Here is a 25,064-nt window from a genome sequence, read left to right on the forward strand (position 1 = left end):
ATGAGGGAAATGTGTATCAAATGCATTTGTTAGAGTCTTAAGACCTTGCTAAAAGCAATAAATACATATAATTACAGTATTAAATAAGTTTCTTGAATGAAAGTTTCTGAATAAAAATAACTTGAATAAAAAAAATAGAAATCACAAACACATTCACAGTGTCATCTAAACACATTCAAAGGCAGTCCTCCGCTATGTCTCCTCATTGCATTTGGGCTTTACAAAGATGCCTTCTTCCTTCTGCTTCCTTCTGCCCTGCACAAGTCCCCAAAGCAAGGTGACATCAGGGCTCCAGCTACTTGCCTGAAACATAAGAGAAAGGGAAAGATTCAGTAAATCAAGCCCAAATTTGTATCTCAACTTCGCATTCCAACTCTTCTCTAGTGAAGAAAATCGCACCCATCTTCCTATCTTCTTTTTCTGACCTTGCTGCAGAGAAAAGATGTGCACACAGCTAAAGACATACTAAATACATTCAAGTGGGCACCTTGCAAGAGGTGGGAGAATGTAAGCTGAGATAGGGATAAAGGAGAAAAATAAGTAAATCCAGAGTGGGACCTTGATTTAGCCGATGATGGTCATGGGCCATGAACTAAAGAAAAAGACAACTTCCTTCCTCCTACAGCCTTCCCACAACCCCCAGGAGAGTCTTATTAATAACTTAAATTTCCTGCCAGGTTAGATAGATAGGTGCTTAGAGGAAGATTTAATTTAATTGCAGAGAATAAGAGAATGGGCATTTCTGCACTTTTCAATTTGTTAAAGAAGACTCCAACTTGCTTCAAATACGTTTCTATTCATAGAAGAGTCATTGACTAAGCTGGTTTTCCAACTTTATAACTGCATGTAATGCCCTGTATAATATTATGCCACCATCTGTATCGTGATCACTTGATGCCTTCTTTAGCAAAAGGATAGAGGAGCCACTTTTATCAGTTCCTTAAGAAGAGAGCCTTAGAGAGAAATGATAAGTCTCAGTGCACTGTTGTTCAGAAATAACCCCTCGTGGTTATCTTTAGCTTGCTTCAATTGCCAATTTTTCTTTGAGTTGAAGAATGTATTATTCAGAGAGAAAAAAAATGTGACCCTCGGATAATTTCTATACTCTTAAAAAAGTCTTAGGGTATGGGACAGGTGGTGGTAGAGGAGGAAAGGAGAAAGTGTCAGCGTAACCAACCAATATTATGATTGCCAAGACCAATTCAAGGAAAGGAAAGGGCATATTTTCTTCAGAGTATTTAGCAACTTTAGAAATAGCCATTGTTCCCAGCTACCTTAGGACAAAGTGGAGCAGGCAGATACCCACATCTAAGTCATAGGGGTGGGGCAGTGGAGAAAATGAATAATTCTCTGGGTTGCCAGAAGGAAGGCCAGTGAAGAGAAAAGTTATCTTCTTGCTGAGGAGTGGCTGTGGAGGTGAGGAGGAAAGCTAGCAGAAAGAGGAAGAAAGGGACAGGTGAGGAGCTCTACTGAATGAAAGAAGCAAGTTTTTCCTGTACCCCGAGGAAGGCTTTAAGGCCAAACCAGATCATAAAGTATCAATAAGGTTCGGGTACGTTCTGTGTGCTTGTGTGTGCTCCCCTTTCTAAGTGTTAAATTGGATCTTTGCCCACCGGTGTGCGAAGAGCAGAGGCATGAGATAACGATCCCAGAGTATGGCAAGTAACTGAAACATTTCTCTGGCAGCCCTTCAGCATCTTAGCTTAGACCTGCCGTGACAGCCTGTCCTGGTATACTTGGGATGATTTAGAATAGTGCTCGCAAACTTTTATGTGCACATGAATCATCCAGGGATCCGATTCAAAATTCAGATTCTGGTTCCGTATGTCTGAGATGATGTCTGAGATTTTGCATTTCCACCAATTTCCAAGTGATGCCCATGTTGCTGGTCTTCCAGACCACACTTGGAAGAATAGCAAGGGCCTAGAACACACAGTTGCAGGTATACCTAGCTATTTAAGATGTGTGGTATAAACATGTGACTTGGACATGCATATAGGTGCAAAGAAAGACATTCACTCATTCATTTAGACAATAAATTTTGAGGACTTTTTTTTAAGGGCAGGCACTGTACACATACAGACATACATATGAAGGACATTCAGATAGTACATTTTAGGACTGACCTTTGCGGATGGACCTTAAAATTATAAAATATTTCTTTGGTCTCCTAAGACATGTGTAATTCTTTAGCACCAATCTCTTTGGCCTTACTTTCCTTACTCTTAGTTACCAACTTTAGATTTAGGCAGCTACCCACATGCAGAAAATCCCAGTATGCTAAGGTATCTCTCTTCACTGTCTAAAATTCTTAAAATGGCTGTACTGGCATAAAGGTGAACACATACGTATTAAAATGAAGAGGTCTGGGCTCAAATTTCAACTCTGTCATTACAACACAATTTTAAATTTTAACCTCCTTGGGCTCCAATTTCTGCATTTACAATATAATGATAAAAAGTCTCCCTCCTGTGGATGGCTATTTGCCTAATTCAGAAAATATCTATTATCAGTTGATTGTTTGCAAAGGATGTAGAAATGGAGTTGATTCAATTTCTTGACGCAGGGAATTCATAGTCTAGTAAAGAAAACTGATATAGTAGAATGTAAAAGTAGAGGTCAAAGAAATGGCATGGGAAGGAATTGATTGATTTACGTGGGACATGGGTGAAGGCTTCCTAGAGGAGGTAATAGCTAAGCTGGACTTTGAAGGATGGGAGGAGTTACCTGACAGAAAAGGAGAAAATAGACCCATGTTTCTCAAATTAAATCTACATTTATATCATTGGAGTTACAGATCCTGACTTAGTTGCTGGGATAGAGCATGTAATTCTGCATTTTCTAACAAGCTTTAAGTATTGCTATTGTTGGTCACACAGTTAGAGAAGTGAAGGAGTTAGGCATTCTGGTTAAGGAAAAGCCAGCACAAAGGTGAACTGAGAAACAGTATAGTGGGTTTGAAGAATAATAAGCAGCTAGGAATGCTTGGACCATCAACTCCAAGGAAAGAAGACATGGGCACTGATGCTGAAAAGTGGGCAGAGTTGGATCAAGGGAGAATTAAATGAAGAGACAGGAGTGACTCTTCCTGGCACTTAGCAGGGACTTCAGCAAAGTTGCAGGACAAAAGATCAACACACAAATTTAGGTTGCATCTTTGTATTCCAGTGGTGAATAATCTGAAAAGGAAATTAAGTAAACAATTCCATTTACAGTTGCATACAAAAAAATATAATGCCTAGAAAAGAATCTAACCCAGAAAATAAGAGACCTGTACACCGAAAACACAAAACATTGCTGAAAGAAATGAAAGAATTATAAATGGAAAGACATCCCGTAATCGTGAATTGGAAGACAATAATATTGAGATGGAAATACTACCCAAAGTAATCTACAGATTCAGCCCAATCCTTATCAAAATTCTAATGGCCCTTTCTGCAGAAATGGAAAAACTGATCATCCCATCCGTATGGAATTGCAAGGGGTCCTGAAGAGCCAAACAGTACCGGAAATTAGCAAAGTTAGAGACTCACACTTCTGATTTCAAACCTTACTACAAAACTGCAGCAATCACAATAGCATGATCCTGGCATAAGGACAGATGTATAGACCAGTGGAATAGAATTCAAAGTCCAGAATAAACCCATACATTTATGGCCAATTTGTTTTTGACAAGGTTGCAAAGACCATTCAATGGGAAAAGAGTATTCTTTTCCCATTCAATGGTCCTAGAATAACTAGATATCCACATTTAAAAAAAAAAAAATGAAGTTGGGCGCATACCTCACCCCATCTGTAAAACTTAAGGGACTTGGGGGAGAGGAACATATGGGACTCTCTTTACTTGCTGTGTAATTTTACAGTAAACCTAAAAATACTGTAAAAAATAAGTGTAATTAAAAAAACAAAACTCCTGGTGAAACAGCAATCCACATTGTTCGAATAGCTACAATGAAAAAAGACTGACAATATCAAGTGTTGTTGAGGACCTACAACGTCTGAAACATACATTGCCAGTAAGAGTTGAAAATCATATGTCTATTTTGGAACATAGTTTGGTAGTTTTCTTGTAAACTTAAACATACACTTACCATATGACTCAGCATTCCCACTCCTGGGAATTTCTCCAAGAGAACTAAAAACATATGTCTATAAAAAGACTTGTATGAAATGTGCATAGCAGCTTCATTTATAATAGCCAAAACATTGGAAACAAAAGTTAATCAACTGGTGACTGGACAAATTGTGGTACAAATATACAATAGGCATACTACTCAGAAATAAAAAAGAATGAATTACTGATACACACAGCTTAGGTGAATCTCAGAAAGTATTATAAGTAAAGAAGACATACTGTATGAATCCATTTCTATGAAATTCTAGAAAAGATGAAACTGTATTGACATAAAGCCAATTAATTTTTGCCAGGGACCAGGGTCAGAGAGGGTATTAACAATGAAAGGAGGCAAGCAGGCTTTTGAGGGGTAATGGAAGTGCTCTAAATCATGATTGTGATGTAACTGCATACATTTGTCAAACCTCACCAAGTTGTACATTAAAAATGGAATGTTTTCATACGTAAATTATACTTTAATAAGGGTGATTTTTAAAAGCATTGAAAAAAATGAACTCAAAATGGATCAGTAACTTAAACACGAGAGCTAAAACTATAAAACTCTTAGAAGAAAACATAGGGGTAAATGTTCACAATGTTGGATTTGACAATGAATCCTTATTTAAGATAAAATCTAAACAATCAAAAGCATTAATAACAACAAATAGGTAAAATGGAGTCTATCAAAATGTAGAGTTTCTGTGCATCAAAGGACATTATCAAGAGAATGAAAAGATAACATACAGAACAGGAAAAAATATCTGGAAATCACATTTCTGATAAGAGTCAAATATCCGGAATATATAAAGAACTATTATAATTCAATAACAAAAAGACCAACAATCCAATTAAAAATGAACAAAGGGCTTACATAGACATTTCTCCACAAAAGATATAAAAGTGGCCAAAAAAGCACATGAAAAGTTCAATCTCATTAGCCATTAGGGAATTGCAAATCAATACCACTTCACACCCCACCCTCTAGGATGGCTATAACATACAAATGGAAAAGGAAAAGTGTTGGCGAGGATATGGAGAAATCAGAATCCTTGTAAAATCAGAATCCTTGTAATTGCTGGTGGGAATATAAAATGGTTCAGCTGCTGTAGGAAACAGCTTGGCAGTTCCTCAACAGTGAAACCTAGAATTAACATTTGACTAAGCAATCTCACTCCTCTGTAGATACTCCCAAAGAACAGTAAAGCAAATTCAGGTGCACCTGTGTTCACAGCAGCACTACTCACAATAGCCAAAAGGTGGAAACAACCCAAATGTCCATCTACAGATGAAAGGATAAATAAATTATGCTATATACATGCAAAGTGATGTTATTATACCACAAGAAAAGGAATGAAGAACTGATACATGTTACAATGTCAAGGATCCTAGAAAATACCATGCTAAGTGAAAGAAGTCTGGGACAAAATATGGGCATGTTGTGTGAATCCTTTTACACAAAATACCTAGAATAGGTAAATCCATAGAGATAGAAAACAGACTGATTGTTACCAGGGACCAGAGATGGGAGGGAATAGAAGGTAACTGCTAGTGGGTTCAGATTTCCTTTTGGGGTGATGCAAATATTTTAGGAACTAGGTAGAGGTGTGGTAGTTTCATGATACTGTGATTGTACCAAATTGTTGACTTTAAAATGGTTAATGACGTACATTAAGTTTATATGTTTTTGTCAGTTATGTCTCAATAAAGCTGGGAATAAAATTATAAAATACAGACAGCCCAGTACAAAATAAATAAAATGGCTAATAGGTGAATTTCAACTGAATTTGAAAACAAAAAGTGATGAAAGACCACGAACTCGAACTCAAGCGGAGTCTGACAATGGCGAGAAGGAAGCAGATGAGAAGAGTGGTATGGGACCATGGACAGTGAGGGGGAGGAGAGAGTCAAGGGTGCTGCTGAGACTTCTCACCTGACGCTGCACTGGGAATGTGGGAGGAAGATCAGGTTTAAGTGAGCTTAGTCGGGTCATGAGGATCAGAGGTGCCTGCGGAAATGTGCAGGTGGGAGGCTCTCACAGTCAGTGGGGCCTTTGGCCTCTGGAATATAATGGAGGGGAAGAGCTATAGGACACCCTAGAGGATATACTTTATGCATGAAATTCTCTTCTGAAGCAAGATATTGATCATGTACATGAAATCATTAACTTCCTACCTTCCTTCTGTTATGACACGGGTCTTTCAGTAGATTTGGTTTTGCCATTTTAATTCATTGGTGAAGACTGAGGATTGTAATATTAAGGATTCATCCAGAGACATGGAGCAAACCCATCCTGGAGCCAGAGTTTGTCCAATGCTGATGCTGTCAATACTCTTGCTTCCATACCACACTTACTAGGCACAATTTCACCACTGACAGCAGCATTGAGCTTAATCCCAGACTCAAGGACCAAGAACTGCTAAGGCTTGCTGGCCTTCTGCGGAAATGTATCTATTTTCTTAAAAGTCTTTCTAATTCCCAAAAATTAGCTGGAGCAGGTTTCCTTAGTAGCCTAAGGCTAGAGGAAAGTCACGGGTCTTAGGAAACTCCGTCTTACCCTGAGAATCCTATCTGTACTCTAAATTTCCTCTGGTCACTTTCAGTGCTGTTCATCTTCACTCATTGACCACCTTCACCCAAAGAAAAGGGAAACCATGAATCTCCAAGTAAAGGAAATATTCTTTGCTATGGAGGCACTGAAGCAACACCACTGTCTCTCTGTATCTCACCACTCCCCACTCTGAGTTCATGCCCATAAGCTCCAAGTTTGGAATCCATTGGAAATGTCAATTTCATTGAAAACAAAAACACCTTTGTAAAATTATGCTAAAGAGGCATTCAAGAATCACGGAGAACTTGTGAGTGCTATAGAAATAGTTCTTTATTCACATCTGGAAAACATTTGGTAGGGACACAAGGAGGGGCAGATGACGTACAGGTATGTATAGGAATCTGAGTTTTTTGGTGTTTTTTTTCCTCCCCCTACTTTTCTTGACTCCTTTCTCCCTACAGCCTCTTTGGCTCCTCTTTGGTCTTCCCAAACGAGCCCCCTTGGAAACCTGCCCTTGCAAAGTTCTCCCTGTCTCCATTTAATTCCCTTTTCCTCCTTTGTAGCTGCTTTTGAGCCACACGGCCCCAGATGGTCAGTCTGGGAACAGAACAAGCTTTTTCAAAGAGACAGTATTGATTCTTTCTAGACCCACAATGACCTCTTTCTTCTGCTTCTTCTTACTCCAGTTCACAAGGCTTTTAATCCTCACTGAAGACAGTGCTTCAATATGGGTCAGAGAATGGGCCACAACTCAAAATCAACTGTTCCAATCCATGAAGCTTCGACTGGCACGAGCAGCGTTCCATTAAGCAGGGTCTGGTGCCATTGTTTCTGACAAGGCTCTCACCAGCTGGTCTTGCTATGCTTGGCTAAGATTTAGACAAGAGAGGGAGGGTCTGGCTTGAATGCCAAGAGAGACAAGAGCTGGCTTTAAAAGGTGATCCCCTCAGGACAAGCTTGAAGGGACAGGCAACAGGCTGTGTCCCCCATAGGGGTGGTTCTGCTTTTGTAGAAGAACCAAGAAGGCAGACAAGAAACAAGTTTTTACACACTTAGCTGTCTCTGAAACAAAACCGAGACCAGAATAACACTGAATTTGCTCATTCCCATTCACATGCCCACCTTTGACTCCAGATCTAAGGAAAATCTCCTATGATGAAATAAAACATAAAGTTCTGGCTGAAACTTTAATTTTCACAGTAGATTTGTGAAACATAAATATGCTCGCAGCCATTAGATTTTTCTTTTGGGGGCTAAGTTTCCTAGTCATCTGTTAGAAACACACTTTATCTAGCAGCAGAGAAATACGAAATGTCCCGCTTATGAATTCTGCAGCTTGCTAACACACCAGCATTGAAAAAAATGTAAACAATGCTGGTTAAAACAATCTAACAGGATACTTTAATCATACATATTAATGACAAATACTGTGTATTACTCCATGCCTGTTTAATCAGAATTTGTCAGACATGTTAAACTTATAAAGTAGCAATATTATAAATGGTTGGGATCACTAGCCTTAGAAGCAAAGAACTCTGCCGCTCACCAACTGAACACGTAGAATAAGTCTCTTAATTTCCCCAAGGCTTCTTTTCCCTCCTTTGTAGAATGGAGGGGGATAACACTATGCACAATGAGAGTGAGTCAAACACTCAGCATAATGCCAGTCTGTTGTAAGCACTTGACAATAAAATGCACTTATACCTTTTATTGCTAAGTTTTGATGATTTGGGAGTCATCATAAGGAATGTCAATTACTGCCCCTAGCCCAGTCAGTCCTTTTATGTAAGTGTTAAAGTGGATACTAATACTGTGAGGTCCCTACAGGCCATGGTTTATGCTAAGTGATCTGTCACGATTCCTTTTTCTTAGCTTTTGCTTGCCCTTGCTGCTTCTAGTCTGATCTCCTTATAAACTAAGAACACCATTCCCTCTCCCACTCACCAAAGAAACTAGATAATCTTCTGTGTTAAATCAGTGGGTTTAAGCTTCTATCCGATCCTAAATAAACAGACTAAGGCTCCAAGACTTCCCTGTAGAGAAAAGTACACGGACTTTGTGATGGTTATTTCTTTTAACCGGCAAAGAGGTCTCTTGGAATGAGGACACATCCCTCAGAGGAGGGGAGAACAGCACCGTGCAGAGAGGGAAAGGTGCAAAATCATGGAGACAGGCCAGGCCGTGTTGGAGAAGGGGTAGATGAGACGGTGCCCTGACCAAATCGTAGGCAACTGTGAGGAAAGGAAAGGCTGTCCAATGATGAGTTTGGAGAGCTAGGGCTCAGCTATCCAAGGTAGTGTGTGATATTAATAAAGAGGACTAAAACTAAAAGCGTTTTCAATATGCTGGGTGCTACGTTAAGCATTATATGTGTATTATCTCACTGAATCCTTACCACAGTCCTGTTAAATCTATACTATAATTACAGATGACTATAGATGACAAAACTGAGGCTCGCAAGGACTAAATAAATCGCCCAAGTTCTACCCAGGACTATTTGATTTCAAATTCTATACTTGTAACTACCATGTTTGTCTCTGCCCTAGAATTAGTGTCTGAGAATAATTTTGACTACTCCGTGGGAGTGAAGGGGAGTTAAGGGAGGTTCTAAGTGGAAAAGTAATATGATGAGATTTATTTTTAGGAAAATAACTCTGAACGATGGGTTACAGAAGAAAGAGAGGCTGAAGGTCGGGAGAACAGTCTGGATGTTCAAAATAGATCCGAGCAGGACCTAAGCTAAGGCTTTGGCAGCAGAGATAAAGAGAGGGAGGGGCTCTTGAACCATCCCCAGGTAGAGGCGATAGGACTTGGGGGACTGGTGGGTTGAGGGCAAAGAAGCAGGGTTGCCCAGGGTTTTCGACTGATGATTGAATGGCTGATGGGACCAGGCTGGGACAGCACTCTATACTCTGTCCTCTAGGGAACAGAACTATGAAGACTATCATTCAAAAGGAACCCATTATCAACGTGGTTGGGTTAAATAGGATTGTCTTGCAGGACTTCTCAGTATGTTTAGACACTATTGCTCATTGGAGCTTCTCAAGGGAACAACTCCATATGCATTAGGGGGTGTCTGGGAGCCTTTGGCGATCTGGGTCCGTTGCTCAGGAGGGCTGGGCAGGAGCTGGAACTCTGAGGATTGATTTCTTCAGATCTTTGACAGCATCTCTGTCCCAGTGACTGCTCACTTGATGAGTGTTGCCAAATACAGATATTTTAAAAATTTCAAAACCAGTGGCTATACAGCGGAGTGGGAAATGCAGTCTGGGTGAGTACTAAAATATAGCTACCTCTGGGTGGAACCAAATAGCTTTATAGACAAGCTGTGTATAATCCAATTCAAATCGGCAAGCTTCTGGGTGGGGGATAAGATGTTTTTCAACTGAATAAAGAACCCAGAGACAAGATGCGGTTCATTGTTTCATCTGCCTCTCAAAGAATCCGGAGGGCCCAGGGCCTCACTGGAGCGGGCTCAGGGATTCGGAGTAAATTCAGCTCGGTGGACTGGGGACTTCCTTGCTTCACAAGAAAAGCCACCCATGCCGCTGTTTGTAGAATCACATCAGCTCTTTGTACCTTGGCAGAAGTATGCTCCCAGCTGCCCAAGTGTGTGGTTTCTCTGGTCCTACAGTAAAAGCACTTGTGACCTTAAGTAACCCACAAGGGTTTGAATGACAGAGCCCAGATTTCTTCCTGGCAACCGCAGTGCAGTCTGTTGACCCATCACTGTGTGTCAGTGTGGGGCAGGGTAACACTCATTCTCAAAGACCTGGTATGACACCTCCTTAGTGGCAGTCCCCAAACCCATACCCTCACGGTTTTTTTTCCTCTTACTCTAAATGAACTCTTAACTTGTGCCAAGCTGTGTTATGAACTCTTTGCAGATATTAACCATCTGCCACAAGGTAGCACCATAACTACCCCTATTTAATAAATGAGGAAAATGAGCTACAGAACCGTAAAAGCCTCTCACAGCAGAGAGACAACGATTCTGCTTCTTATCTTTCCATCCAAAAGGTATCCAGAGACTAATCCTATTACTTCCAGCAGAGTTTCCCAGACTTTGGTCGTTCACATACCACATACCAATGATTGTTGGCATACCTACATTCTGCCTTTAATATTATTTAATGTATTTTAAAACTCAACACACTCTTAAAACCTCAGTTTTCCCCCAAGATCGAGAAAATAGGAACCGACAGGACGCGTGTGTTAATTTGTTTCTAATCCCCTTGAAGATAAATTCCTAGCTTTTACAATTTTGTTCCTGTCCTTCCTAAAACTTGTTCCCTAACCATTCACAGACATTGACTTTTTCTCTGAACAGCTTATGTTGTAAACTAGAATGTTATTCATTCCAAACATTGAATATGTACAATCATTCGGCACTGTTACCAGTTATAAAGTATCTGCTACTGCATTCAGGGCAACGTGCCCCATTAATTCCTCATTCCACACCCTCCCTCCATGAAGCCGAACCTGATAACCAGAGGCCACATGGATGTCTTCCCACCCTGCACCAAGAGTATGCACGAGGTATTTGAGCATTTTATGGTAGACCATCCTACTCTAATTATGTCTTTCCCCCACAAGATTTTAAGCCCCTCTAGAAATATTACTGTTATATCCCCATACCCACCAATAAAAGAGCTTTGAACCTCGTGCTCATAGTGATTGATAAAGCCCAGGCGTTAATGTCCATGGTGAAAGTGATCAGATCTAAACACAGGAAGAGCAGAAGAAAGACACGGTAATTGAGCCCCCACTATATGCCAGGCAGCCTTCCCTTATTATCCTGTTCATTGGTGATTAATCTCCACAGCAGCACTGTGTAGGAGGAAACTGAGGTGAAGAGGGGCCAAGTGGGTTACAGAGGTTCATAAGGCTGGCAGGTGGCAGAGCTGGGAGCAACCCGGAGATCTGGCTGATTCCAGGTGAGCGGCTTTTTCTCCTGCCGCTGGCTTCTGCACTCTGCTTCTAGTAGAAAAAGATGGAGGAGGACAACCTCCTCCATCAAGAAAAGACATCGCAATTTCTCATTATCTCAGAACATGAGTCCTCTGCTGACAAGTACTAAATTAATAGGCAATAGCAAACTGTGACCATTGGCAAAAGACTATGGAAAGAAAGCCTCAGCGTGGATGGCCAAGGTAATTAACCATCAACACAATAAATTCCATGGGCAAGAGTCTTGGGCAGGCTCTCATTCTCTGCTCTGAGTCATACAAATTCCCGACTAGAGCATGGCCAATTGGTTTATGTCTGAAGGAGCTGGGCACCTGTGGGCGCAGCAGCTGCAGGGTTTCTCATCTTGGCTCATTCACAGTGGATTAACAAATCATGCCTGGGAGGAAGAGACGAAGTCTCTTCGAAGTCTCACTTAACACTCTTGGATTGAGAGCGGGGCAGGAGTTGGCATGCTAGAAGGGAATGCCCAAAAGGGGAGCAGAGGGGCTTCTTGGGGGCCTCTGAGGACCTCTGCGTGTGTGAGGAAGGGGCACTGGGTGCCATCTGCTCACCTGTGGACGGTGTGGCTCCACGCACCGAGGTTTGAGAACTTTCCATAGCACACTAAGTCCCTTCCTTTCATCTTCCCTGGAGTCAGCCTATGTTGGTTCACTCCTCAGAGAGAGAGAGAGAGAGAGAGAAACGCTTCCTAAAGAGGTCTCTTCAAATATGCAGAAAGGGGTGGGACTGGAGGCGTCTCTTTCCCATAAAATGCAGATTGCATTAATTAAAACTAAAATAATAGCTGTTTGTCTTAAAAAGCCAAAGATATTGAATTTCAGTAGGAGCAAATGCCATTATTTTTTAATTTGGGGGATGGTTAGGGGACTTAACTCCTGTGTGAGCTAATATCTCAGAACTCGAGTTTTTTTCCATATAAGGATAACTGTTCCCTTCATGCAGGATTATTATGGGAGTGAGGATTGAAGAGTGGCACATGAATTTTACCACAAATGTCAGCGCTCTTTTTCTTTTGTCTTCCATGAATATCTTTTGAACTTAAAAACAATAATCTTGGGGGCCCTCTGGATGGCTCAGTTGGTATAGCATGCAATTCTGATCTTGGGGTTGTGAGTTCGAGCCCCATGTTGGGTATAGAGTTTACTTAAAAAAAAAAAAATCTTGGTATGTAAATTACATTTCAGTTAAAATATCATAATCTTAATCGATTCAACATTGAACTTTTCTCTTACGACCTCTACCCTCCGACCTCTACCTTCAAACTATGCTCATCCTTCAGTTTCTCTTTGAACACTCATGCCCCAAGGAAAAGGGAGGGTTGGAATTGTGTATGGGTATAATAGAATGTCCTGTCCTCTGGAAGGAAAAAAAAATGTAGGAAGAACTGAATTTATTCCTTGGAACATACTTGTCCTGTAAACCAGAGGATCCAGGCCGTGAAGAGGCCATGTGAGAATACCTGGGGACCAAAATCTTTTCCATCTGACACCGGGAAATTTAGGCCAACTGCCTCATGTAAGAAGGAGGGCTTGGGGCACCTGGGTGGCTCAGTGGGTTAAAGCCTCTGCCTTCGGCTCAGGTCATGATCCCAGGGTCCTGGGATCGAGCTCCGCATCGGGCTCTCTGCTCAGCGGGAAGCCTGCTTCTCCCTCTCTTTCTCTGCCTGCCTCTCTGCCTACTTGTGATTTCTGTCTGTCAAATAAATAAATAAAATCTTTAAAAAAAAAAAAAGAAGGAGGGCTTAATGATGACAATAGCTCATGTTTAGTCAGAGGCCACAATCTTTGAAGCATTTAACACATTTGGACTCTTTGCCCTTCTTTACCAAATTATTATCCTGCTACCATCTCCATTTTCTAGATGAGTAATATGAAGCACAGAGAGTTTAGTCCAAGATCATCCAATTGATAAGTGAAGGAGCCATATGCAAACAGCCATAGCAACCAGCCATCCATCACCCACTGCTCCCTAATGTTCAAGACATGGGGAACCATATGCTTAGCGAAGGCAATGTGGCTTCTGCCTCTCATCAACTTGGTCATGAACAGCCTCACGCTCAGGGCTGAGCTAACCTCTCCGAGCCCACTCTCAAGAGGAAGCCAGACGAGGCTCTTTGGGTGAGAGGAGGGAAGGTTGAGAGAGAGCATCCACCTTCAGCTTTTTAAGAAGTGGTGCCTAAAAGATAAGGGTGCCTAAAAGATATTCCAGAAACACACAACGAGAGAGCTGGTGTCACAAAGATACTGCAGGAAGTGTGGGGCATTGGGAAGAGCATGAATGGGGAACGGACATGAGGCTGGGAAGAAAAGGCAGGCTCCAGACTTCAGAGAGCTTTGTTCACACCAAGGAGCTTGATTTCATCCTTCAGGCCCATGCTCCACTAATTTCTCTGAAGTTTTAGTTAGGAGAGTGATTACTTTTCTCCTTAAGTACTGGGTCAGGAGCCAACAAGTCCAACTGTGAAATTCCTCTGGAATCCCATGTTTCTTCTTTAACAGCCAGGAAAACTATGTGTTGTATGCCACAATATATTCATATTTGTGAATATAAGGCTAAGCTTTTACATTTATCACCAGTTGCATTACAGAAGATCTGTGCTGGTTATGCTGTGACTTCCCAGGCTCCAGGAGACCCCTTTCCTCAAAGCAGCCCTTCCCTAGTTCGACAATGGTAGGTCCAGACATGAGGAGTCTGACAGTCCAACTAGGTAGTGATATCATTGGGTTTGAATCATAGAAAGTGGTCACAGCATGGAGAATGGAGTGGAGAGGAGGAAGGCAAGACAGAGGGAGAGAAATGGTCCAGAAACTGTGCCAATGTTACAGGCAAAAGATGGTGTAAAAAGCCAGAAGGCAAAAAATTTCCTGAGCCCTTTAGCTGGAGTGTTTTTTGAGAATAAGAACCAAAAAATAAGTATTTTCCTCAAGACTGGAAGAAATATCTAAAATTTGGTGTAGAAGAGGATCTTTGGCATTTCTTCTTCATAATTTGCATCATCTTAATGTTGGTGCTAGATTCTCTATGGTCAGACTAGGCATGAGTTTAGGGTACCAGCAAAGCTGGGACACAGAAAGTGAAATGACAATCCCATCATCTATTCAAGCTTTATGTCATTTTGAAAGATGAGTTTATTTAACAAGTTGATACTATTTTAATTTTTACTTTCATATGGGCGTGGGAGTACTATAATCTTTTGTGATGTTCCTTAAGCTCTTAATCTAGTCCTTAGGGGGAGGAAGCCGAGTTCCCCCATCTGTGAGCCCAGAAGGAGGGGGTGGGGGTCATTGTGCACATTCATTCCAAGGGTAAGATTCACCCAAAGACAGAATGGTTTCCCCAATTGCTGATGCACCATTACTGATGGGGAAAGGCCCAGGGAAGTTGTACTGAGTAGTTAAACATGGTTTCATTGCTGAAAAAACTGGTCTACAATAGCAGCTGTGAGCCTGGCAGACGAACTTCAGGCTTCACACTTCCAAACAGGTTCAGCTCTGTTTAGATCCGAGTTGAGGACATGCTTGGATTCAAGCAAAAAATTTTACCTGCCAATGGAAACACTATTTGAATAAACAGTTAATTTGCTACCATCCCTCACTGTAAAGGTGAAGCTCTCATTTTCCTTCCCAACATAAGCCAGATTTCAATCCTGATTTTATCAATAGAGGATGCATCATTAATTTTCCCCGACTCCTTCCAACAAGCTCTCCTCATTGTGAGCTCTTAGTTCATATCTGGCATTCTCGTTTTCTGGGCCAAAAAAAAAAAAAAGCCAATAACATTGGCGATAAGCCACAGCAATAATAAAAAAATTATAGTAATAATAATGTAGCTCTCCTTTATTTAGCACTTAACTCTGCGCCAGAATCTGTGCTGGGTGATTTACACTCAGTGTCTCAATGGATCTCCATTAACAAATCAGCAAGACCTGTGATCACCATCACCTTCATTCAATCCACAAAGAGACTGGGGTTTAGAGATGGCCAAGCTGGGATTCAGACCCAGGCACATGAAATCTGTCTGTCTTGGTCCATGAGCTCTGTGGACAGCTTTCTGCCAACAGGCTTGGGTCTTCCCTTTGCGGGGGAACTCAGCCAGACTTGGTCTACACATACCCCTTTTTAAAGCTCAACCCCCTTCTGCCAGTGGTACTTCCTGGGATGTTTCCAGGATGTACATCTGGGTCACCTCTCCCCTCTGTCAGCCTCATGGCCATTAAATGCCCGGGCCACACTCGTTCTTTTTAGCTACTGCAGTTCTTTTCCTGAGGACACACTATTTTCATTAGGATTAAAATGGCCCTCAGCAATAAATATTAAAAACCTGCCCAGTGAAAAGAGCAGTTTCCTCAGAAGCTTATGAGGATTAGAATTTTTAAGCAGGCCCCGCTACATATGATCACCCTCTCCTTTAGCAGCCCTTTGTGCGATCCCGCATGGGTGTGCTTTCAGCATCAATCAGACCTGGTGTTTTGCTCAAATCTGTTCCTACTAATTGTCTGCCCATATTGCTGAGTGCTCCGGCTGGAATGGTCAGGGGAAAATAGGACCTTACCCCTTCTCCCACCCCCGGGGGAGCTACTGGGGGGGGATTCAAATTCCATGTGCTTGATCTTTGTTGGTGGCGAGATGAAAACTCTTGCTATGCACAGCAGCTTTGTTCCTTGATGTTGAACGGGCAGCCCCGCGCATGGCGAACCTCGGCCCTTCTGTTTGTTAACAGAGCCACCCACGGAAGCCTCCGAACAGCAGAAGCCAGGAAGCCGCTAGTGGGAACCTCTGATCCAGCAGACAGCTTTGGGAAAGCAAATTCATTTCCGTATGAATTGTGGTTCCACTGCTTCGTGGCACGAGATGGTGATCCTCCGTTTACTCATGTATAGGATGAAGATGGTAACATCTACCCATTGGGGCTGCCGGGGGATTAATGGAGCCTCCATAAAGTGTTGCACATAAGGCCCATAGCAGGGGGATGCTCTTCTGAAAATTAGTATCCTCCCCTCTCCTCTTTGGCTGCAAGCCTGAAGAGTAGGTGAGGCATTCATTATCCATGTTCCTAAACATCCCCAAAGACTTGTGGTTCTTGCATTAAAAACCACATTGACTGTTTCCAGCTAATTGGGTGTCCTTGGGTCTGAGTTTCTCCATATGAATATATGAGCTTGAGAGTTTTAAAGAGTGTACAGTAATTATGTTCTTGGACAAACGGTACATTTTCTAGAGAAGCACAGAGAATTTATTCAGCACCCGGAGCTGGGTAGGAATTGCTTGATATATGGGTGGCAACTCACAGTAACTAATGATTTACAGTAAATACTTCAGCAAAGAAAAGTCTGGGTAAACTCTATATTTTATCCTTCTGGCAATGAGCTACAAAAGGTTTGCATCTTAAATCAACTGGTGGTTTGCACCAGAAGGATGTGGTCTAAATAGATTTGTATGACGGGGCAATTACTCATCATGGAAAGGATCCCAGCTGCTGTCGTGGCTTCTCCCTACGCAATCAATGAGCAAGCAGTTGTGGAATTTCAGAGCTGACCTCCTGTCCACTGCCCCAAAGTCTCCCGAGCCAGAGTCACAGAGGATGTTCATCAGTGAGACCCAGGAGGCACGAAGAGCTGTCAACACCCACAGCTGGGAATATACCATCTGGAAGGTGTCCCTTGTCTCCCTCCTCATTTTGGTCCTTAGTGCTGATTTTGGCAGGTGGCAGAAGGGCTCCACGGGGCTGGCCTCAGTTCAGGATCCTCGTGAGACTATAGTTTTGCAGGGACTGGTAGCACAGTTTTATGAATTGCTAACTCTGTGATCCGGGGCGAGAAAACCACATTTCTCTGGCTTGCTGTGTTCCTAGCTCCACCATGAAGATGACAATTTCTACCTAAAAAGACTTTTGTAAACTAAGGTGCACACAAGGTGTTAGCACTCAGTGAGTGTTCTTATCCCGCCTTATGTTTACAATCGCTAATATTTACGAATCACTGCCATATGCCAAGAGCCCATTGTGAATATAGCTCCCAACGGCTTCCTAGTCTCTGTATCTAGAAGCAACAGAGGTCATAACTGACTTGCCTGTATACAGCTAGAATGGAGCTAGTAAATACTAGAGACAGCCTTGGGCCCGGGCAGGTGGGATCCAGACTGCCCTCTAGCTCCAGTAGGGAGGAAACCGACCCTAGATGGGAGAGAAGACTTTCTGTGCCGGTTCTCGATACTCAACTTGCATGATCTCCATCCTCAAAGAGTTCATCCAGTCTCATTGGAGGGTGATAAAGAAACAGCAGAAGACAAAAAAGCCCAGGGACAAACCCATGATAACTGTGACAGGAGCTCGAGGAAGATCCTGAGCTGACTCTAGAAAATCAGATCCCTTCTCCTACAGGTTCCGTTTCTGCCACCTTTTCACACTTGAGGTGTTTTTTTGTTTTTTGTTTTTTCCCAGTGTCCGTTTTTACAGTTTTAAGGTTCTGATTTTGAACTAAAAGATGAAGGGTGGCTTTGGCTAAAGCAAAAAGAAAAGAAATACACATGCCAGAAAGAGAGAATTAATAATAAAATGTAAGACTCTTTCTCCTTCATACACAGAGATAGGTTTTATGGGAAAACAGAATCACTGTGGACAGGAGAGTTATGTGTAAGGAGGTGTGGGGGAGTGAGGCAGAGAGCATCAGTTGAAATTATTGTTTTGTAAGTTCAGAAGGATTCCCCTGACCCCAGCAGATAGTAAGACAAATATTATCTTGGTATCTGAGAGCAGAGATGACCATCCATTGCTCTGATAGTCAAACTCTCACTTTTATTTATTTTTTAAAATATTTTATTTATTTGCCAGAGAGAGAGAGGGAGAAGCAGGCTCCCCACTGAGCAGGGAGCCTGATGCAGGACTTGATCCCAGGACCTTGGGATCATAACCTGAGCCAAAGGCAGATGCTGAACCCGACTGAGCCACCCAGGCATCCCCATACTCTCACTTCTAAAATAAATAACCAAAGGAAAGGTGGTAGTTGCATCCAATAGGTCACAAAGGAACAAGCCAGAGGCCAGTCTCTCAATCCCTGACAAGATGTCCTGTCCTCACAGATCTGTGCAATGAATGGGGGTGAGGGTGAGCAGGGAGTGTGCACCCACCTTTCTGAGAAGCTCCATATTCCTACGTGGACAGCACCTGCCAACCCTCACAGAATCTTCTTCCCCTCTACTAGCTGCACTTGGCAGTCCTGTGTCAGCCTGAGCCCGGCCCTATGTGGGGAGAGAGAAACCGCCCTGCGGAAGGAAACCCAGGGAGGGCATGGCAGGAGGGGGATGGGGCCGGCGCAGCCAATTAATTTTCCTGTGCTGCTTACTTCGTTATCCCCCAAACTGCTTTGATGAGAATAAGTGTAACTGTCCCCAGGATGTCAAGGTCTGGTGTTTTCAGTAAATCACACGGAAATCAGAAGTAGGCTCACTGTGTCACTCTGAATAGAGGTACCTCAATCCATGCTCAGGTAGGAATGGTGAGGTTTGGTGGCTAGTCTGCTCCCCTCTGTGTCACCTGCCATCTTTGGGACCTACTTGTCTCATCGTGAAAGGAAATGCTAGGTATTTTCCTACTGGGTGGGCCTTTAAGACTCTTGTTACATGGATCTAGTCATGAAATAGTTATGTGTCCTGTTCATGAGGTCTCCAGCTAGCAGTCACCTGGCCAAAGAAATGACAGTTTACAAAGCAACACCTACTTTGATCTAGAACTAAAGTATTTAGTAGAGCAGTTCCTCCTAAAAGGTATTCCTTGGAAACATCATTGGTCCCATGGTACGTTCCCAGAAAAACGGGCTTCATGGAAAGTATACAATACAGTGTCTTTACATACCAGCGTATTGACAGCGGGACATATCATTTATAGGAGTTCAACCCAGCATTTCCAAAATTTATTTGGTCATTGAATTCTTTTGCTTTCCAACCTCTAGAGGCAGCACTGAGCCCTGGTTTAGCAGGACATACTTGGGTAAGTGCCGACACAGTCTGGAAGGATTGCTTCTGCTCCCTGCTCTCTAGTGCAGAGACAGGCTTTCTGCTTTTCACCACATGACTTCAGCTTCAGAGGAGTCATCGTAATACCAATAACGCCCTCATTCTCTGCCTCATTCCAACACTGTGTCTACGGAGGCTGATAAGCCAGCACTCTCCCACCAGTGACTGGGAGGTATCTCTGTGCATTGCTTCCATGTTAGGGAAACAATTAGCATTTTGTTCTACAAAAAGGCTCACTGCAATTTACTAACATTTTTCCCCTAGTAAAAATGATCAGTTTGATATCCCCTTGAAAAGGTAATAGTATAAGGAATATCCGCAGCTGACCCAGGGGCATGATCAGACCTAAAAGCAGAAGGACCTTTAGGGTATGTACCATTTAACAAGCAAACCCTCCAAGGCAGGTCCTCTTATTACAACCATTTTGCAGATGAGGAAACTGAAGGTAGCTAGCTTCTCCAGGCTCCTACAGGAGCAGTCTGATTGCCTGAGAGCCCATGTGCTTAACCCCAGAAGAACAGGTAGCTGATGGAGATCCCAAGTTGGTGCCTTCAGAGTGACTGTCACCAAGAAGGCCACGGAAATTCCTGACGCTCCCTCTTCTAGATGCAGAGTGGTTAAGTACTTCTTCCAGATATTTCTGCTGTGCTTCCACTGCATATGTCTGATGGTTTCCACAGAGCTTGGCCACAGGGGCAGACTGCCTTCTATTCAGCAGAATCCTTATTAGCTGTGGCCTCTACATGCAGCCTCTCCCTACCTGGAGGGCTGACTTCCTGGGCCTGCATTCACATAGGGCCCCAGACTGTGCTGTTGCCATCGTGAAACTCTCAAAAGCTTCTGAATAAGGGGCCTGCCGCATTACTTTTGCCGTAGCCCCTACCCCCCAATTATGAAGCTGGTCCTCTCTGCCTCTTTGATGTCATTTTATGTAAGAGGATTTGGGGTAGCAAATCTCTGTGAGAGGACCCTCCCCGAAATGTATGAAGGAGGGTCCCTAGAGATAATAGGTAGCAACTAGCTACACAATTGAACACATAACACACACTCACGTTAGGTAAGTATGCCTGTGACAAGAATCATGCTCCCAAGTCTCGATTTCAGCAATTAGCCATGTATCCAGAGGTCAGCCCAAATCCACACCTGTTCTCTGCATCCATATGGTTGACAAGCACCCTGCTATCCGAGAAATGCATTGTTCAAGGACAAACTGTTTTGTTTCATGAAGTTTTATCTAGAAATCATGAGCTGTCCAAATATTCATACCTTTTGGTGAAGTCATCCTACATTAAGGAAAGTAGGCTAAGGATATCTTTTTTTTATAATTTAAAAAATTTTTTAATAAACATATAATGTATTATTAGCCCCAGGGGTACAGATCTGTGAGTCACCAGGTTTACACACTTCACAGCACTCACCATAGCACATACCCTCCCCAATGTCCATATTCCCACCACCCGCTCCCTACCCCCCTCCCCCTGGCAACCCTCAGTTTGTTTTGTGAGATTAAGAGTCTCTTATGGTTTGTCTCCCTCCCGATCCCATCTTGTTTCATTTATTCTTTTCCTACCCCTCAAACCCCCACATTGCATCTCCACTTCCTGATATCAGGGAGATCATATGATAGTTGTCTTTCTCCGATTGACTTATTTCGCTAAGCATAATACCCTCTAGTTCCATCCGCGTCATCGCAAATGGCAAGATTCCATTTCTTTTGATGGCTGCATAGTATTCCATTGTGTGTGTGTGTGTGTGTGTGTGTGTGTGTGTGTGTGTGTGTGTGTGTATACCACATCTTCTTTATCCATTCTTCTGTTGATGGACATCTAGGTTCTTTCCATAGTTTGACTGTTGTGGACATTGCTCTATAAACATTCAGGTGCACATGCCCCTTTGGATCACTACGTTTGTATCTTTAGGGTAAATACCCAGTAGTGCAATTGCTGGGTTGTAAGGTAGCTCTATTTTGAACTTTTTGAGGAACCTCCATGCTGTTTTCCAGAGTGGTTGCACCAACTTGCATTCCCACCAACAGTTTAGGAGGGTTCCCTTTTCTCTGCATAAGGATATCTTTTTTAAAAAGGGGGAAAAAATCTATGAACCCTGATATTCAGTGAAGTGGTAGCAAGATGAAAAAGAGAAAGCAAGCTAAATGTTCAGAAACAGAGGGACGGTTAAATAAATTACGGAGTTCAACTTAAAGGAAAGTGCGCCAGGGGTAAACTTTTTACACAAAGAGCAGAGTAGATATTTTAGGATTTGCAGGCCACAGTGTTTCTGTAACCACTAATCAATTCTGCCACTGTAATAACCTAAACAATGCAAAAATGAATAATCATGGCCAAGTTTCAATAAAACTTTATTTGGAAAAACAAGCAATGGGCCAGACTTGGCTAATGAGAAGTTGTTTGCTAATCCATGGCATCACCATTTGAATGATGATTGTGGAGACTGTATTACATGGGATAGTTAATGAAAATGAGCAGGATAAAAAAACTGTATATCCTCAATGAGTACAACTGTGTATTTGTCTGTGTCTGTATATTTTACAATCTGGAAAGAAAACATACATCTATGCAAGTAGTAGTTGGGCTGGAGAACGAGGATTGTAGGGTGATTTTCTTTTCTTTGCTCTGAGAGAGATTTTCTCAGCCTTGATGTTCTTTCATATATCTAATGCTCAATTATGTATGAAATAGATACAGGTGCCTGTCCCTTATAACCAAGTCTCTACCAAGCGGCCAACGTATACTTAGAAAGCATGGGCTGTTCTTATGCAATCTCCATTTGCATAACAGCTTTTGCTTCCCAAATCTTTAGTCCCCAACATTTGGAGGTTTCCCTTCAATTAGCATTGCATCAAAAAGGAGGACACTTCTGCTGACCAGTGCTCAGCTGGGCCCGTGGCCACTGTGTTGCTTGGCCTTTTCCAGGGAAGCTGGGCACATCACTGAGCATTCCACAATCTGCGGTGGGGAGAGAGAGGAAAGAGAAGTGACATTCTTTGAAAACCATGCTAACTCTATCTTACTGTGGATTCTTCCAGTTAATAACTGAACATAAGCAATCGTGAATTTGCGTTGGGAGACCACCTGCCTAAAAGACTCTCTTGTTTTGTTTTGCTTTATTGAACTATGGGGTGGTCTCCATTAGTGGATTTCACCGTATACAGATTTAGTCAAAGCCATTATTATATTTAAATTTGTTGAGCTGGAGTTTTATAAGAGATTTATCCCCAAAGGAAATCGACTCGCCTTTGTGTATGTGTTCATTTCAAAATACAGTATCTTGTCTCATTAAATCCCAAAGAATGAGGGATTACAACAAAACAAAGCAGGCACTGCCTTTATTAAGCAGGCTAAACAATGTGCAGTAAAGACGATGAGTTTTCTTTTCTTCCTTTGGGATTACATAATTGAACATAAGTTGATATAAAGAGAAGATTTCTGAATGAGACACACTTGAAAACAATCTCATTTAAAAGAAAAACACATTTTTTTTTCTTTTCTGGAAGGATCTGATATTAAATAAGAGATTTTCTCTCTAGTGCTCCTGTCTCTTAGTTATCATAACGAAATAATTTCCCAAACTATACCTCTTGTTACTGGTTGTCATGGAAATAGTTGTGCTATATCCACATTTGAGCATTAAAATATCACAATGAAATTCATAGAGAGGAGAGTGCCTGGAGAAGTCTCTTTAATTTTAATCTGAATGTATCTGATAATACCTCAAAGATAAATAGTTACCATTCCCTTCATCCACAGTTGATCAAAAAGCTAAGCAAATCATAAGGCCCTTTTCTCTTTTGCACAAATTTTTGGGTCTACCAGATTATTCCCTCATGAGAACTGGGAGAAAGATGTTCAATCACCCAGCAATCCTCAAAGTAGAAGACTTTAGGAAATAATATTAATTAGCAATAATCACGCCTTGGTTAAACCTCATTAGCTACGATACTGCCACTGTGCAAAGCTTAGGAAATAATATTAAAAGAAGCATCTTTTGATGGCATGCTCTATGCTTGGTACTATGTTAAAGGCTTTGCATATATTAGCTAATTAAATCTTCATAGTAGCCCACGGTGTAGATGCTGATGTTGTACCCATTTTACAGATGAAAAAGACAAGCAGTAAGGTAAGTAACAGAGTTACTAAGTTGTTGAGCAAAGACTTGAAATCAGGTCACTGGGATTCTAAAACCTCTTTTAGTGACTACTAGTCCAGTATGTTGCCTTAACAAAGGGAAAGGTCCTAAAGGATTGGGAAGGGAAGACTTTGGGGGGGGATGGTATATCGAAAGAGGATTCTCCCTGAAAAAAGTTCTTCGGGCTAGGAGTGGAGGAAGATAATTTTACATTGTTAGTAGGATGTGAGTCTATGAAACCAAGTGCCAGTGGTTCAACCAGGTACTAAAAATGGGAGTAGAGATGGGAAAAACATGAACAGTCAAAATGATCAGGAATTCCAGGATCTAATTCCCTGTTTCTAAAATAAAACAAAACAACCAAAAAAACCCTGAAAATTTTAAGATTTTTTTATCATTTGAAAATGACCTGAAATTTGGGGATGGGGCATAGAGTCAGCTGGTAACTAGCATTTCAATAGCTTCTCTTGGGAAATTTGGACATACATTCTGTCATATCATAGCCATGTGCTTATACGCACATAAACATAGTTACCCAATTTATTTGGCTTAATGATGGGCTATATGATATACCATGTACAGTGTAATATAATATACATACATAAGAAATTCATTTTAAGGCATTTAAATTAAAAAACTATCTATATTTACTTACCTTTCTTATTTATAGAGCATATTAATTTAATATTTACTTAATGACTTAGGGTAATCATCACAAACATTACATATTATTCTGTTCTAAAATTCATGGCTTTGGGTGTCATTGAATTCTAGGGGACTCTCTGCTCCTACATCACATGACATTAGGCTACTATGCCCTTGAAACCTGAAGCTTGTAATCTGGAGGTAGGATGTATCTTATGCTGTGTCAAGAAAATAGTATGTGCTTTGGAGTTTTAAAGACTAGCATTGACTCCCAACTGTGTGTTCTTGTATTAGTCACTTAAGTTTTGTGAGCCTGAGATCTTCTCATCTATAAAATGGAAATAAATTGTAATACTTCACTTAGAGTATTGTTTTGAGGATCAAAGAGAATATATATAAAGGAACAAACTTAAAAATGCTTAGTAAATGGAAATTTATTTTATTTATGTCGTCTTCTTCTTCTTCTTCTTCTTCTTCTTCTTTTTTTAATGTCGCCTTCTTTTTGTCAGTGTCCTGGCTTCCTACCATTAGTGCCATTTACTCTAGGAAAATCTCAACTCTTAATTAACTCACTCTTTAAAGCTGTGGACTGATAAATCAGATGACAGCTGATAGAACTTATTAAAATTAA

The 25,064-nt window shown here is 41.7% G+C and overlaps 1 non-coding gene across 1 annotated transcript; it reads right to left on the reverse strand.

Annotated features, from left to right (window-relative positions):
- Window positions 1-23,475: 23,475 nt before the first annotated feature.
- LOC125084118 (U4 spliceosomal RNA) lies at window positions 23,476-23,619 on the reverse strand. Its single transcript, XR_007122481.1, has one exon. It is a non-coding gene; the product is annotated as a U4 spliceosomal RNA (small nuclear RNA).
- Between the last annotated feature and the right edge of the window lie 1,445 nt (window positions 23,620-25,064).

Source organism: Lutra lutra, chromosome 13 (assembly GCF_902655055.1).
Source record: "Lutra lutra chromosome 13, mLutLut1.2, whole genome shotgun sequence".
Classification (NCBI taxonomy): Eukaryota; Metazoa; Chordata; class Mammalia; order Carnivora; family Mustelidae; genus Lutra; species Lutra lutra.